We start from the raw sequence: 13980 nt of genomic DNA, 5'->3' as shown, positions 1-13980 counted from the left end.
ATGACTCAGAGAGGGACAGCACTTTCTCCAAGCACACACAGCAGAAAAGTGCATGGTTCTCCTGGACTCCCAGCTCCGAACGCTTTTCCTGCCTGCCTCTTTTCTTCATCCACTGCCTCTTCTCCCCTCCCTGAACTCTTCCTCCTCTTCCCCTTCCTGTATTCCTTTCCTTCCTTCTCTTCCCTGTCGCCTTCCTCTTCCCCTTCTTCCTCTCTCAGCTCCAGTTTCCCTTCCCTCCTCTCTTCCAAGCCTTTCTCTAGAAGTCTTCCTACCCCACTCCTTTTTCTGTCACCATCATCATTATAACACTGGAAACACATCAGGAGAGAGAGATGACATGTCTGGGTTCCTCCCCGCCCAAGCCCTGCACCCAGGCCATCCGGTGCATAACGTCCTTCAACAACCCTAGGAGATGGGTACCATATCTCATCACTTTACAGGCAAGGACAGGACAGGGGGACCCGGAGGAGGAAGCCACCTGCCAAGGTCCCACATGAAGCTGGGGCTTGGGCTGGGGTCTCTGTGTAGATCTGGCTGACATCAGAGACTTCATGTTGTAATAGACACACACACACGCAAGCTTTAAAAAGGAGAGTTAACTTACAAACTGTCAAGTATACAGAGTGTAAGAGAGCAGCTCGATGCATTTTTACATGTATATACCACCCATTACAAAATAGCACATTTTCAGCACCCGGAAAATTTCCCTTGTGCCAGCCTCCCAGTTGACACCCAGAGTCCCTGGTCTTAACTCAAAACTTCAGCTCTAGCCACATCTGGGCTGAAATCCCTATTGTGTGACATTGATCAAGTTGATTTGCCTCTCTGTGCCTCAGTTTCCTGATCTGTAAAATAGAGCTACAATCCTCTCCCTCGTAGGACAGCTGCGGAAAAAGCCTGTCTTAGGTTACACAGCAGGCACAGACGAGCAAGGTGGGCCTTATGGTTAATGTTACGAGTGTGCCAGAGCCTGGGCCTCCCCTGCTTCCAGCAGTCATGGAGGCTGCTGTCACCCATCAGGCTCCCAGCCCCTCTCTGAGTCCCAAGACCCCAGCCTAAGAAGGCCCCAGGAGCCAGGCCTGCTTCTCTGGGGAAGTGAGGCATGGTGGCCCCTGACCCCGGCCATTTGCCTGACCCCAGACCACAGCCTGCAAGAGGCTAACCTGCCCCCCGAACGCTGCCTGTGACCCCCCTCTGGGTTGGCGAGGCTGTGCCCGCCCGCACCCATTCATGTATTTTGTATTATAAAATGACTGCTGTCTCCATGGCAACATAAAAGGAGCCGATCTCATTACTGGGGCCCGGACACATTATTTTCTCCAAGGAATTTCTTCTTTTCATTATTTCCCTCCAAAGGTCAGTTATCCTCTCAGGCGGGGCGGGGGGCGGCAGCGGAGCGGGGGGGTCTCTGAAAGGTGAGCCGGATTCATGGCAGAATTCCCCTGGTGGAATTTACAATCATTTTGCCTTTTTCCCCTGCTCTAACACCGTTGGAGAGATTTTCTTGCAGCTAGGCGGTTCTCTTTAACCCCCGCAGCCCCGGCAGGGAGCAGACAGGCTACTCCTGTTGTGCTGTCCTGGGAATCCCCACCCATCTCTGTGCCTCCTTCCTCCTCCTCACGGTCACCTGCAGCTGCCCGACTTCAGGTTCTGAGAGCAGGAGAGGTCTGGAGTTTGTCTGATTAACCACGGAGGATTGAAGGACTCAAAGGCAATTTGCTTTCTCTCTAAGTCCTCCCATTGGGAAAAGCACCCCTTTAAAAGTTAATACTAGTGATAATAATAATTTATATGGATATCTGGAATGCTGTGTAGTGTAGTAATTCAGAATTTTGGTTCTAGGGTCAGAGGGACCTGGGTTCAGAGGGACCTGGGTTCAAACCCTGCCTCTGTCAATTTCAGGCTGTGTGACCTTGGGCAGTTTGCTGCATCTCTGAGCCTCGGTTTCCTTATCTGTAAAACAAGTCTCATACTGGCATCTGCCTTGCAGTGTGGGGTAAGGATGGAAGGAGATATGTATGTAAATTACTGAGCACAGTACCTCGCACACAATAAACAATCAATATTGGTGATTTATCTTTGGGTATATATCTCTCAGGTACTGTGTAGTTATCTATTGATGTGAAGCCAATCACTGCTAAGACTTAGTAGCTTAAAACAACAATAAGCACTTATTATCATTCATAGTTTCTGTGTATTGGGCATTGGTAGCAGCTTCATTGGATGGATTTGGTTCAGAATTTCTCTCGCTGTTGCAGTCGTGTGTCTGGGGCTACAGTTATCTGAAGTCCTGACCAGGGCTGAAAGCTCTAATTCCAAGGTGGCTCACTCATGGCTGGCTTTTGATCAGGGTCCTCAGTTCTTCTGGGTCTTCACATGGGCTGTTCTCAGGGCTGCTTGAGCATCCTCACAACATGGCGGCTGGCTTTCTCCAGAATGCATGATCCAAGAGAGCAAGATGGAAACTGTGATGACTTTTATGATCTTCTTTAATCTTGCCAAGGGAGATTCAAGGCTGATTTCCATTTTACAGAGGAGGCTGGGGCCCATAAAAGGAAAGCAATTTGCCCAAGCGTTGAATTCCAGATCTGAGTTCTTTCTCCTGCCCCTGCTTCTCATGGACCCAGTAACTATGGGGGTTGGATTCTGCTGCTCCAAAGGGAGGGAGACTTGCTGGGAAGAGAAACTCTGGGCAGCCCGAGTCTGTATTGCAGCTGGTTGGGGCAGAGCAGTGCACAGACACTCAACAAGTGAAGCCAGTCAAAACACTCCCCCCGACGAAGCCAGTAGAAGAAGCGTGTTTGTAAAACTGACGGCGTTTTTGTTGACAGGCAAATGTCTATATTACATGGCAACAAATGGCTGGAAGATGCAAAAACGCAGTCAATCATCAGGGATTTTTTTTTTCTCTTTAGAAAAGAAAATCTCTCCTACCACCAAACAGGATGAGTGATGTTTGCTTTGTGTTTGCAGATCATTCTCTGATTTAGCAGGTTCCTGGGGTGCAGCTGTGGAGACCCAGGGCAGCCCAAATCCTTTTGAACCAAGCAGGGAAGGGTTTTCAGATTTTCTTTCCAGTGACCCAAGGGAGGAAGGGCTGTGCTGAGATGTACCACTGTCAGGAAGAGAGAGAGAGAAAGCTCTGGGCGTGAGGGGTACTAGACCTCTGGATCGGGTGTCATCCGCTTGCTCCTTGGCATAGTTTTGGCTCCGATTTTCTGGCTGACTTTCAGAATCCCAGTATTCCTCAAACTCTGTTGTGCTCAGAGCCTTGCGGGAGAGCTGGTGAGAATGCAGATGCCCAGGCTCCAACCCTGGAGATTCTAATTCACGAGGCCAGGGAGGGTGGCCTAGGTACCCGCATTTTTAAAATACTGCCTTCTCCTTCCTAGAGATACTAATGCAGGTGGTCCTGGGGAAACACTCTTGGAAAAACACGTGATGTGGAAGAAAGATCCTGTGGCCTCCGTTCCCTTGGTCCAGCACATTCCTGGTCATGTCAGGGCCCAGCTGGGCTGTGTCTCCAGGAAGTCATCCCTGATCCCCCGTTTCACAGAATAGCTCACACTCGTAATGACCCTGTTGCGCCTACCCCTCTCATTTCCTCTGGCTCTGTTTCTCAGAACTACACAAGGGGAGCCTGAGGTCTGAGTCCTCTGCCTGATGTCAGTTCTTCAGATGTGGAAGCCATTAGTTCATTCATTCATTCAGTCAGTCATTTGCCAAGTCTGTATTGATCACCTGCTACATGCCAGGCACTGAGGACAGAGCAATGACTGAGACAGATTTGGTAACTGTTGCCCCCGCCCAGAGTCCAAGGTCTAATGGGGGAGACAGCTCAAACAAGCCAAGACACAACTCTATAAAATATCTGTAAATTGTATGTTTCCCAAGGGCGTAAACATAAATAGGGACCTGGGGGGCAGCTACTTTCCACTACGAGGCTGGACAGAGAAGGGCTCTGCGAGGATAGGACTTTTGAGTTGAGATCCAAAGACAAGAAGAGGCTGATTACTTGAGAACTGGGGAAATGGCATTCCAGGCAGGAGGAACAGCATGTGTAGAGGTCCAGAGGCAGACAAGACCCAGAAGTGTTCAAGGCAGAGGAAGAAGGCCAGTGTGGCTGGAGTGGAGTGAGTAAAGGGGAGAGCACCATGAGATGGGCATGGAGCACACCACATGCAGACTGCAGCAGAGTCTGGGTTTTATTCTGAATCATTCAAGAAGCTGTCAGAGAGTGTTGCATGGTTAGAAGTGAAAAGGCTGGTCGGGCGCGGTGGCTCACGCCTGTAATCCCAGCACTTTGGGAGGCCGAGGTGGGCGGATCATGAGGTCAGGAGATCGAGACCATCTTGGCCAACATGGTGAAACCCCATCTCTACTAAAAATACAAACAAATTAGCCAGGTGTGATGGCTTCCTTCCTTCCTTCCTTCCTTCCTTCCTTCCTTCCTTCCTTCCTTCCTTCCTTCCTTCCTTCCTTCCTTCCTTCCCTCCCTCCCTCCCTCCGTCCCTCCCTCCCTCCTTCCTTCCTTCCTTCCTTCCTTCCTTCCTTCCTTCCTTCCTTCCTTCCTTCCTTCCTTCCTTCCTTCCTTCCTTCCTTCCTTCTCTCTCTCTTCCTCTCCTTTCTTTCTCTTTCTCTCTTTCCTTGACAAAGTCTTGCTCTGTCACCCAGGCTGGAGTGCAGTGGCAAGATCTCAGCTCACTGCAACCTCTGCCTCCTGGGTTCAAGGTTTCAAGCGATTCTCCTGCCTCAGCCTCCTGAGTAACTGGGACTAGAGGTGCACGCCACCATGCCTGACTAATTTTTGTATTTTTAGTAGAGACGGGGTTTTGCCATGTTGGCCAGGCTGGTCTTCAACTCCTGACCTCAAGTAATCCAGCCGCTTCTGCCTCCCAAAGAGCTGGGATTCCAGGCACGAGCCACCACACCCGGGCAGACACACCCGGCCAGAAGTTTCACTGTAACAATTAAGGGAGTGAATCTGGGAGGCTTTAGAGCACACCAGCTATATAGCCAGGAAGAAAATCGCTCTCCCCAGTAGAACTCCTGATGACTTGCTAAGAGCGGATGAAGAGCTGTGAATGGTGACTAACCCCTCTTAGTTTAACTGCTCACATCAAGCCATCAAATAAACTTTGGAAGAATACCTATTATGTATTTACTACTGAGAAGGGATCAAGACACACGAACAGACAATTCTGTGAAGTGCACATCTGTGCCTTCTCTCCTGAGCCCAAGACGTTTCCCTCCCCAAGGGCTCCACAACATGCTTCAGCATGGAGAACAAACCTGGGGTTCCTATGAACTTTCACTGGAAGGATCTTGTTAACACCCCCTGCTCATTAGTATTTCTGCCAGGCGTGACCCTTGAAGAAGCTTCATTCATTAGGCAGATGTATCAATAATCCAGATATATCTTTCAGACAATTTTTTTTTTTTTTTAATGGATAAGCATTTATTCACTTTAAGGCCCTGGAAAACACGGGCTTTGGTGCTGGAGCACTCAGCTTACGCAAAACGCGGTGAGTGCTAAAATTTGCTTCTTTTTGATTTAGTCTCTTGCTAGCTTGAAGGACTGGTTTTATAACAGGTCAATTTCAGACCATTTGATATTGATATATGAAGATCCTTAGGGATTATTGAATGCATTTTTCATCCAGCTGCGATAGTATCATATAAGGAAAATGGGATTGACTGTTAAGTACAAATTGAAAAAGACATGGTCATTTAAGATAACTCCTTATCTGTATACAAGGAAATGGTATCAGGGAAATAGACCACCAGTTGACAGAAATAAATTTCACCTTGGGTTCCTCCTCCACACACCTCCTCGACTGCTGTTCACACTTGTCTGGGATTATTCAATTATTCTGGGAGCCCTTTCCTGGGGCCCCTGTTAGAGGATGTGTCTGGAGGGAGAAGAAAGTTCTCTGCTGTTTTATTCTAGAAGGAAGGATTGGGTAGAAGAGCTGGGACCATTCGTGGGATAACCCTCCGGGACTTTGCAATGGGGCAGCTTTATCCCATAATACGGCAGGTCTTCCCAGCAGAACCTCTGATGCTTGCTGTAATAGAACAGGCGAAGAGCTGAGAACAATGATTTCACACCTTTTTTCATCCACCAGGCTCACTCGCATGACCTCTGTTGCTCACACTGGGGACACTCAGCCTGTGTCCTGGGTGATGGGTTGAGAATTTCTATTCTTACACAGTAGAACACTTTTCATAGCTCACATCTCTTTGACACATGACAGCTCACACAATCTTTTGGAGTGGCGTATACACTCCGTGAGCCAACGCGAGTTCTGCCTGACTCCTAAGCCTGTACGCTTTCCTGCATCGCGCACAAGAATTGTGGATTTGAAGCCCAGTTGGAAAATTCTCCAAGACCCCTAATATTCCCTTTGCTGATGGTTGGATGGCAGGAAACTTTTCTGGTCCCCTAGCGTGGTAGAGTGCACTGGCCTGTTTCTGTTCTTGCCGTGCCCCCTTCTCCAATTCTGGGGGTGGTAGAGGAAAAGGGCTGCTACTTTTACAGGTCCTACTTGTGGAGGGATCAGCTGGGAAGTACATGCTCTGGGTCCCCTAGAAGACAAGGCTTGGGGTGGTGTTGGACGTGACCTTGAGGGAAGCAGGGTACATGCTCCAGCTTGGCTCCTCTCACCCTACAGGGGAAATCAACATCTGAAATTCTCTCCAACTTCACAGAGGAAAGGGCTTTTAGAGACCTAAGGGGAACCAGGTGATCTGAGGCCTAAAAGTCATCCCCCGTAAGCTGACTTAAGGCTAACTTATTATTCCTGAGGACTTACTGTATGCCAGATTTGCCACTTCCGGGAGACTCTGAGAAGGGTGTGATGAAAATTGGACCAGTCTCTTTATATGCACAATGTTGTTAGAACTCCCAGCACCATCACTCTCATTTTGTGGATGAGCATCACCAGCTGAGCAATATGACCCCCATTTTACAAACGAGAAGACTGAGGCTCAAAGGTGGGAAGTAACTTGAACAAGTCACACAGATGTTAGTGGGAAAATAAGTTGAATCTGGGGTTGTTTAACTTTAAAATAATTCACTCATTCACTCATCCACTCATTTTTTCATTCATGCATTCCCTTACCCACCTACACATTCATCTTTCCATCCTTCCTTCCTTTTTCCCTTCCTTCCTTCTGTTCATCCATATACCTACCCACTCACCCATCCATCCATCCATCCATCCATCCATCCATCCATCCATCCATCCATCCATTTGTTTTTCCTTCCACCCATTCCTTCATCCATCCATCTACCCCTCCATCTATTCATCCATTTATTTTTCCTTACTTCCATTTATCCATCCATCCATCTATCCATCCATCCATCCACCCGCCCATCCATTCATTCATCCACCCCCATCTATCCATCCATTTATTTTTCCTTCCTTTTATCCATCCATCATCCATCCATCTATTCATCCATCGACCTATCCATCCATCCACCCACCCATCCATCCATCCACCCATCCACACACTCACCCACCCATCCATTCATCCATCCAATGTCAATCAAGCACGTGCTGGGCAATAACCCTCCTTCATCACTATGAGTGATTTCTTGGGGGATTAGAGGGGACCCCAAGGCTATCCCCAGGGCTACCACATCCTGGGGCTGACCAGAAGCCATCATGACAGACACTTGAACCATGCTGGAGACCTTAGTCTCAACTTTTCTAGGAAGAGGCAGGAAGCAACAAGCTGCAGGGCATCTTCCACCTGGCATGGGGATTGGAGTGTGGCATCAGAAGACGCGCTTGGAAGATGGTGTGTGTAGGGGGTGGAGAGAGTGGCTGGCATAAGTAGTTCACTTCCCTCCCAGAAACCCACAGGCAATCTCTCTCCACCAGCCTATAATTCCAGCTCACCTGTCAATAGGTGCAGGGCACGGAGCCAATTCTTTCTGAGTCTCATGAATTACAGCACTAAATTCTTTGGTACTAATAAAATGCTTTCTCTCTCAAAGACTTGACTGAAAGAACCACAAGTCCATTGAGATCCTCAAGTCTTCTCTCTCTTTCTCTCCCTCTCTCTGAGTCTGCACTCAGGCAGGGCCTTAAATTGCTGGCTGAAAAGGTGATGTGCCCTTGGGGGCTGCAGGTCTGCTTGGCAGGAGCTGTGGGTGCGGTCCAGGGCTCTGGGTTCAAGACCTGCCACCCTCTGGTCCTGACGTAAGTAGATTGTTCCTAGGGTTTCTGAAGTTTTTTCCAGCCTGACCCAGCAAGGGCTGACTTTCTCTAATGCAGAGTGTTTAGGCAACCCCACTTATCTGTAGATCCCTAAACATAGTCCTTGTGTTCTAGACATTCACAGTCTAGAGGGAAAGACAGATGTGCCAGCAGCTATAATTCACAATCATAGTGATGCAGGAATGTTAGGTGAACCAAAACTATTATTAGTTTCCTGTTGCTGCTATAAAAAATGACCACAAAGTTCATGGCTTAAAAATAACAAAAATTAATTTTCTTACAGTGCTAGAGGCCAGAAGTCCAAAATCAAGATGCTGGAAGAGCTGTGCTTTGTCCAAAGGGCCCGGGATGGATCCTTTCTGGCCTCTGCCAGCTTATGATGGCTCCAGGCATTCCTTGGCTTGTAGCCACATCACTCTAGTTCCCCTCTATCTTTGTGTGGCTTTCTCATGGGGAGCTTCACCGATCCTGAGCCCAGGATGAGGCACTTTGTGTTCATCATCCCCAGGAATCATCGAAGACAGCTGCGAGCCTGGTGGTGCGGTGCCCGTTGCACAGAGGAGGAGAGCGAGGCCCATGTTCCGTCCTCGTGGGGTGCTCAGCTGCAGCAGCCCAGACCCCTGAGGTGGCCACAAACTCTGGCCAGGGGCGGCAGGAGCACTGTATACGTTGTAGGGCCTGTTTGGGAAGACATTGAAGAGTAGGCGCCGGTGAGTCAGGTTATCTCCAAAGAGGAGTCAAAGATGAGCTCTGGGTGGAGAGTGTGACCCTGCGTGGCCCTCCCCATTTTACAGATGGGGAAACTGAGCCTCAGAGAGAAGAATGATGTGGCCAGGGTCCCATAGCGAGGATGCGGCGGAACCAGGATTGGAACCCAGACCTGTCGACTCTGGAGCTTTTGGGGACTAGGATTCTTTCTGCGTGTCTTTCTCTCTTGCCAAGGTATGGACCTTCCATAATAATGAACGAGCACCGACATTTGCCAAGTGGCTGCTCTGTGCCTGACGTGGAGCTGAAAGGTCTGGAAAAGACTCCAGCTGTGGCCTTGATGACTGATGCCACGGGGAGGGCAGGGAAGGGGGAAGCCCTAGGAGATGGTGCAACAGTGGGAGTAAGTGTCAGCGGAGGCCCCTTTAAAACCACTCCCAGGGCAGAGGGATGGAGGCAGGAGAGGCTGTGTGGAGAGGCCCCTGAACACCCTGGCTGGAGCCACCATTGTCACTCATCTGGATTATTGTGGCAGCCTCCTTGAAGGTGTTCCTACCTCCATCCTTGTCTCCCAGTAGCCTATCTTCAGCTCCAGCAGCCAGGGGGACCCTAACGCATGAGACTGCATATAACATCATCTGCTGCATTCCTTCCTAGAGCCCCTTCGCCCCCAGAGCCAGCGCCAATGTGCTCCGGACACCCACACTTCCCTGCCTTCACCCATCTCTCGGGTCCCACCCCAACACCTTAGCCTCCTCCTGCCTCCCTAACACCCTCTTCCTCAGGCCTTGCATTTGCTGTTCCCCCTGCCATGACTGGTCCAGGTCCAGACATCTGCAGGGCCGTCTTCCTCATCTCCTTCCTGATGTGACTTCTGACATCTTCTCCACACAGTCTCCGTGGCCACTCTCTTAAGTCACTGTCCTGGCACCAGGACTTCCCATCGCCCTTCCCTGCTTTATTCCCTGCTTGACGGCACTTTTCACCTTCTGCCATATCACCTACTTATTTATTTTCTTCCTCCCCTCAACTAGAATATAAATTTTGTGGAGACAGAAAGTTCTGTCTGCTGCGTTCACTGCTCAACATCCAGGAGTCTCGGCACCTATGAGGCATTTAGTGGACCTCAATCCATCTTCTATGGATGAACAAATGGGTGTCAATCATAATTTTGGGGATTTTGGTTAATGATCAAGGAGCCATGTAGGAGAGTGGTTAAGGGGACAGACTCAGGGTCAGGTAGAAATTAGATCAAATTCCAGTGGTGCCACAGATCAGCTGTGTGACCTGAAGCAAGTGACTCAGGTTCTCTGTGCCGTGGTGTTCTCACCTGTTCAATGAGAATGCTAGCCTCACCTGCCTTGGGAGGAGCTTGTGAAGACTGAGTGAGCCTGTGCATGCAGGGCAGGTAGTATGAGGGGAATACAGTAGGTGCTCACTCAATGACAGACCTTATTACTACAGATGCATGGAGAATTCTTGGAATTTCAGCAAAGGGGCTTGGAAGATCATCTGACCTTTCTTCCCCTTGCAGGTGGGGGAAGCCAAGGCATATTCCAGAGCCCAGGGAGGGTCAGAGCTTTGCTTGCCTTCCTTCCTTCCTTCCTTTCTCTTTTCTTTTCTTTTATTTTCTTTTCTTTCTTGTCTTGTCTTGTCTTTTTTGATGGAGTCTCGCACTGTTGCCCAGGCTGGAGTGCAGTGGTGCGATCTCGGCTCATGGCAACCTCTGCCTCCCGGGTTCAAGCAATTCTCCTACCTCAGCCTCCCGAGTAGCTGGGATTACAGGCACCCACCACCACGCTCAACTAGTTTTTGTGTTTTTAGTAGAGATGGGGTTTGACTGTGTTGGCCAGGCTGGTCTCGAACTCCTGAACTCGTGATTTGCCCACCTCGGTCTCCCAAAGTGCTGGGATTACAAGCATGAGCCACTACACCCGGCCAACTTTTCTTTCTAAGTTAAAAGCCTGAACCCAGGATTCTCCAGGGTGAAGTCGGAGCTTGCAGCCAAGCCCTACTTCAGAGGCAGAATTCTCTGCTCTGGGCTCTGTGGAGTAAACACAACTGGGCCAGAAAGGCAGCTGTATTCATCGGGGTTCTCCAGAAAACCAAAATCAATAGAAAAGCATAAACACGTATATGAATATATAGAGAGATTTTTACATAAAATATATATTTAAAAGGTTTATATATAGAATGAGATTTATATATAAACATACATGAAGGGATTTATTATAAGGTTTTGGCTCATGGGATTGTGGAGGCTGAGGAGTCCCCGGGGGGATCTGCCATCTGCGAGCTGGAGATGGAGGAGGGCCAATGGCGTAGGCTGAAGACCTGAAAGCCGACGGTATAGATTCTTGCTGGAGTCCAAAGACCTGAGAACTTGGAGCATGAGAGCGGGAAAAAGACCAGTGTCCCAGCTCAAGCAGTCAGGCCAAGGGAATTCAACTCTCCTCCACCCTTTTGTTCTATCCAGGCCCTCTCCATCCGCTTGGGGCAGGGCCATCTTTACTCAGATGACCGCCAATTTCAATGGCAGTCTCTTGCAGAAATGCCTCGCAGACACATTCAGAAATAATGTGTAAGTCCTGAAAGATGAGCCCGAATTCCACCCAGCAACGGGCACATCTGGACCGTGACCACTGGGGCTGACCCTTGGGGCTGCTGTCATGCTTATGTCCTTGGGACACCTCGGAGGTTCAAACCACTGGTACCAGCTGGGTTGGACCAACAAGCTGGTGAGTTGGGCTGGTTAGAGGCTGGCTGGAGGTCATATGTGTTAACGATGCTTTGCAGTTTGTGGGATCCATAAAACCTCACCTCCAAGGTCCCAGGTAACCAGGTAAGGTTTCCCTGCTCTGTTCACGTCTTCCTGCTTACCACTGCAGACAGTGATCCTTTTAAAGCACACGTGAGATCAGCCCGGCAATGCCTTCTACCTCTGCAGAGAAGGAAAACTAGACTTTTCCCCATGCTTGGCCCCCCAGTCCCCTCAGGATCAGGCCCCTTCCTCCTGTGGGACCTGAGGTCCTGCAACTCTGTCCTCTCTCACTCTCTTCCAGTGACACCAGCCTTGTCTCTGTGCCACAAGCATGCTGAGCTTGCCTGTACCCCAGGGCCTTTGCACATACTCTCCTTTTCTGTGGACCCTCCTTCCCCCAGACCTTGACGTTGCCCACTTGCCTCCTGCCGCTACCACCTCCTTTACTCCTGGCAACTACTAATCCGTTCTCCGTTTCTATAACTTTGTCGTTTTCACAATGGCATGTCAATGGAATCATGCCATGTGTAACTTCTTTGGGTTTTACTTTTTGGATTGGATGTAATTTTCTATTGATCCATCCAGGTTGTCGTGTGTGTCAATAGGGAGTGAACAAGATCTGCTTCCTCTTCAAACCTCCCCTCTCCAGAGAGGCCCCTGACACCACTCCTGTTTCATCACCTAGTTTTGTTGTGAAATTTTCTTGTTTATGTGATAACTGGTTTAATATCCAACTCCCCTAGTGGAGAGTGAGCTGAGCCTGTTGTATCCACGTGTCCCCTCCGGCCTTGGTAAAAATGCCCCACACCGAAGCAGTGCTTAGTAAATATTAATTTCTTTGCTGAGTGCATGCTCAGTTGCAGATGTGGACACAGAAGTTCAAAGAGGAGAAGGGATGTGTCTTGTGCTCCGCTGAGCAGTGAGTGAGTGGGTGGGAGAGTCTGGAGCAGGAGGCAGGTGCCTGATTCTCCACATGCTGGGCGCTTCTCCTGTGCCCTGTTTTGGGCTTTCCCGTAACTCTCTGCCAGTCTCATCGCAGCGCGCTGGGAGGTGGGGCAGCTGGGTTGGAGAGGTGAGGATGTGGCTCTGTGGGTGGAGGTTTGGGAGGAGGGCGGTCCTGGAGAGATAGCCCCAGAGGGGTGTGGTGTGGGTGTGGGCATGGTGTGGCCCACCCACCTGGAAAGGCTAGACCTTTCCAGCACCCCAGGGACCATGCTGTCCCCTCTGCCTTGGCCTGGCATGCCTTGTTCACTCCCTTGCAGCCCGCATCCCCCACAGGGCCTAGATGGTGAGTGGCCACACCAGCTGAAAGTACTAAAAGTTTCTGGCCGTCTGGAGCCCAAACATGTAAGCTATGGGAACCCAAGGCTGGCACGCCCGCCAGTGACACTTCCCGGAACCTGCATATTCTGGAGCTGGGGAATACCCTGGGGACCCTAGATCCAGTGGGTCTCCAAACCGCCGGTGCCCCTAAAAGACGGAGTAGGGGCCGTGGGCCAGGTATTCAGTTCAACAAGAGTGTCTTCCTATGCACCTGGCACACATATGGGCCGTGTAACATTCTACTTGTAAAATGGGCTCTGTGGGTTTTATTTTGATTTTTAAATAAACCTTTTTATTTTGAGATAATTGTAGAGTTGCATGCTGTTGTAAGAAATAATACAGAGTACACCATGCTTCCTTTACCTAGTTTTCCCTGGTGATAACATCTTGCAAAAACTATAGTCTAATGTTCCAACCTTGATATTGACTTTGATACAGATACAAAACATTTCCATCCTTCAGGTGGCCCCTTTTCTAGTAGCCACGCCCACTTATCTCCTGCCTCCACCACCTCCTTAACTCCTGGCAACCATTAATCCATTCTCCGTGTCCGTAATTTTGTCATTTTCACAATGGAAAGTAAATGGAATGTAAACGTACATGCAGCATGTAACTTCTCTGGGTTTTGCTTTTTGGATTGGACGTAATTTCCCATCGATCCATCCGGGTTGTCATGTGTATCAATAGTCGTTCCTTGTTACCGCTGAGTCATATTCCACAATGTAGCTGTGTCACAGTGTGTCAGCCCAGTCACCTGTTGAAGGACACCTGGGTGGTTTCCAGTTTTGGGTTATTACGGATAGAACTGCTATAAACATTCACGTACAGGTTTTTATGTGAACATAAGTCTTCATTTCTCTGGGATCAGTGCCCAGGAGTGCAATTGCTGGGTAGCATGGTAGAGTATTTACTTTTTAAAGAAACTGCCAACCTATCTTCCCCACTGTACAGTGTGAGAGA

The 13980-nt window shown here is 49.4% G+C and overlaps 1 long non-coding RNA gene across 1 annotated transcript; it reads left to right on the top strand.

Moving 5' to 3' along the window:
• The first annotated feature begins 1287 nt into the window (after positions 1-1287).
• On the top strand, positions 1288-13333 carry LOC105495733 (uncharacterized). Its single transcript, XR_011614437.1, has 3 exons — positions 1288-1356; positions 8512-8938; positions 9023-13333. It is a non-coding gene; the product is annotated as an uncharacterized lncRNA (long non-coding RNA).
• The last annotated feature ends 647 nt before the right edge of the window (positions 13334-13980 follow it).

The sequence above is a fragment of the Macaca nemestrina genome, chromosome 15, assembly GCF_043159975.1.
Source record: "Macaca nemestrina isolate mMacNem1 chromosome 15, mMacNem.hap1, whole genome shotgun sequence".
Taxonomy (NCBI): Eukaryota; Metazoa; Chordata; class Mammalia; order Primates; family Cercopithecidae; genus Macaca; species Macaca nemestrina.
This window is presented reverse-complemented; position numbering and strand designations above follow the sequence as displayed.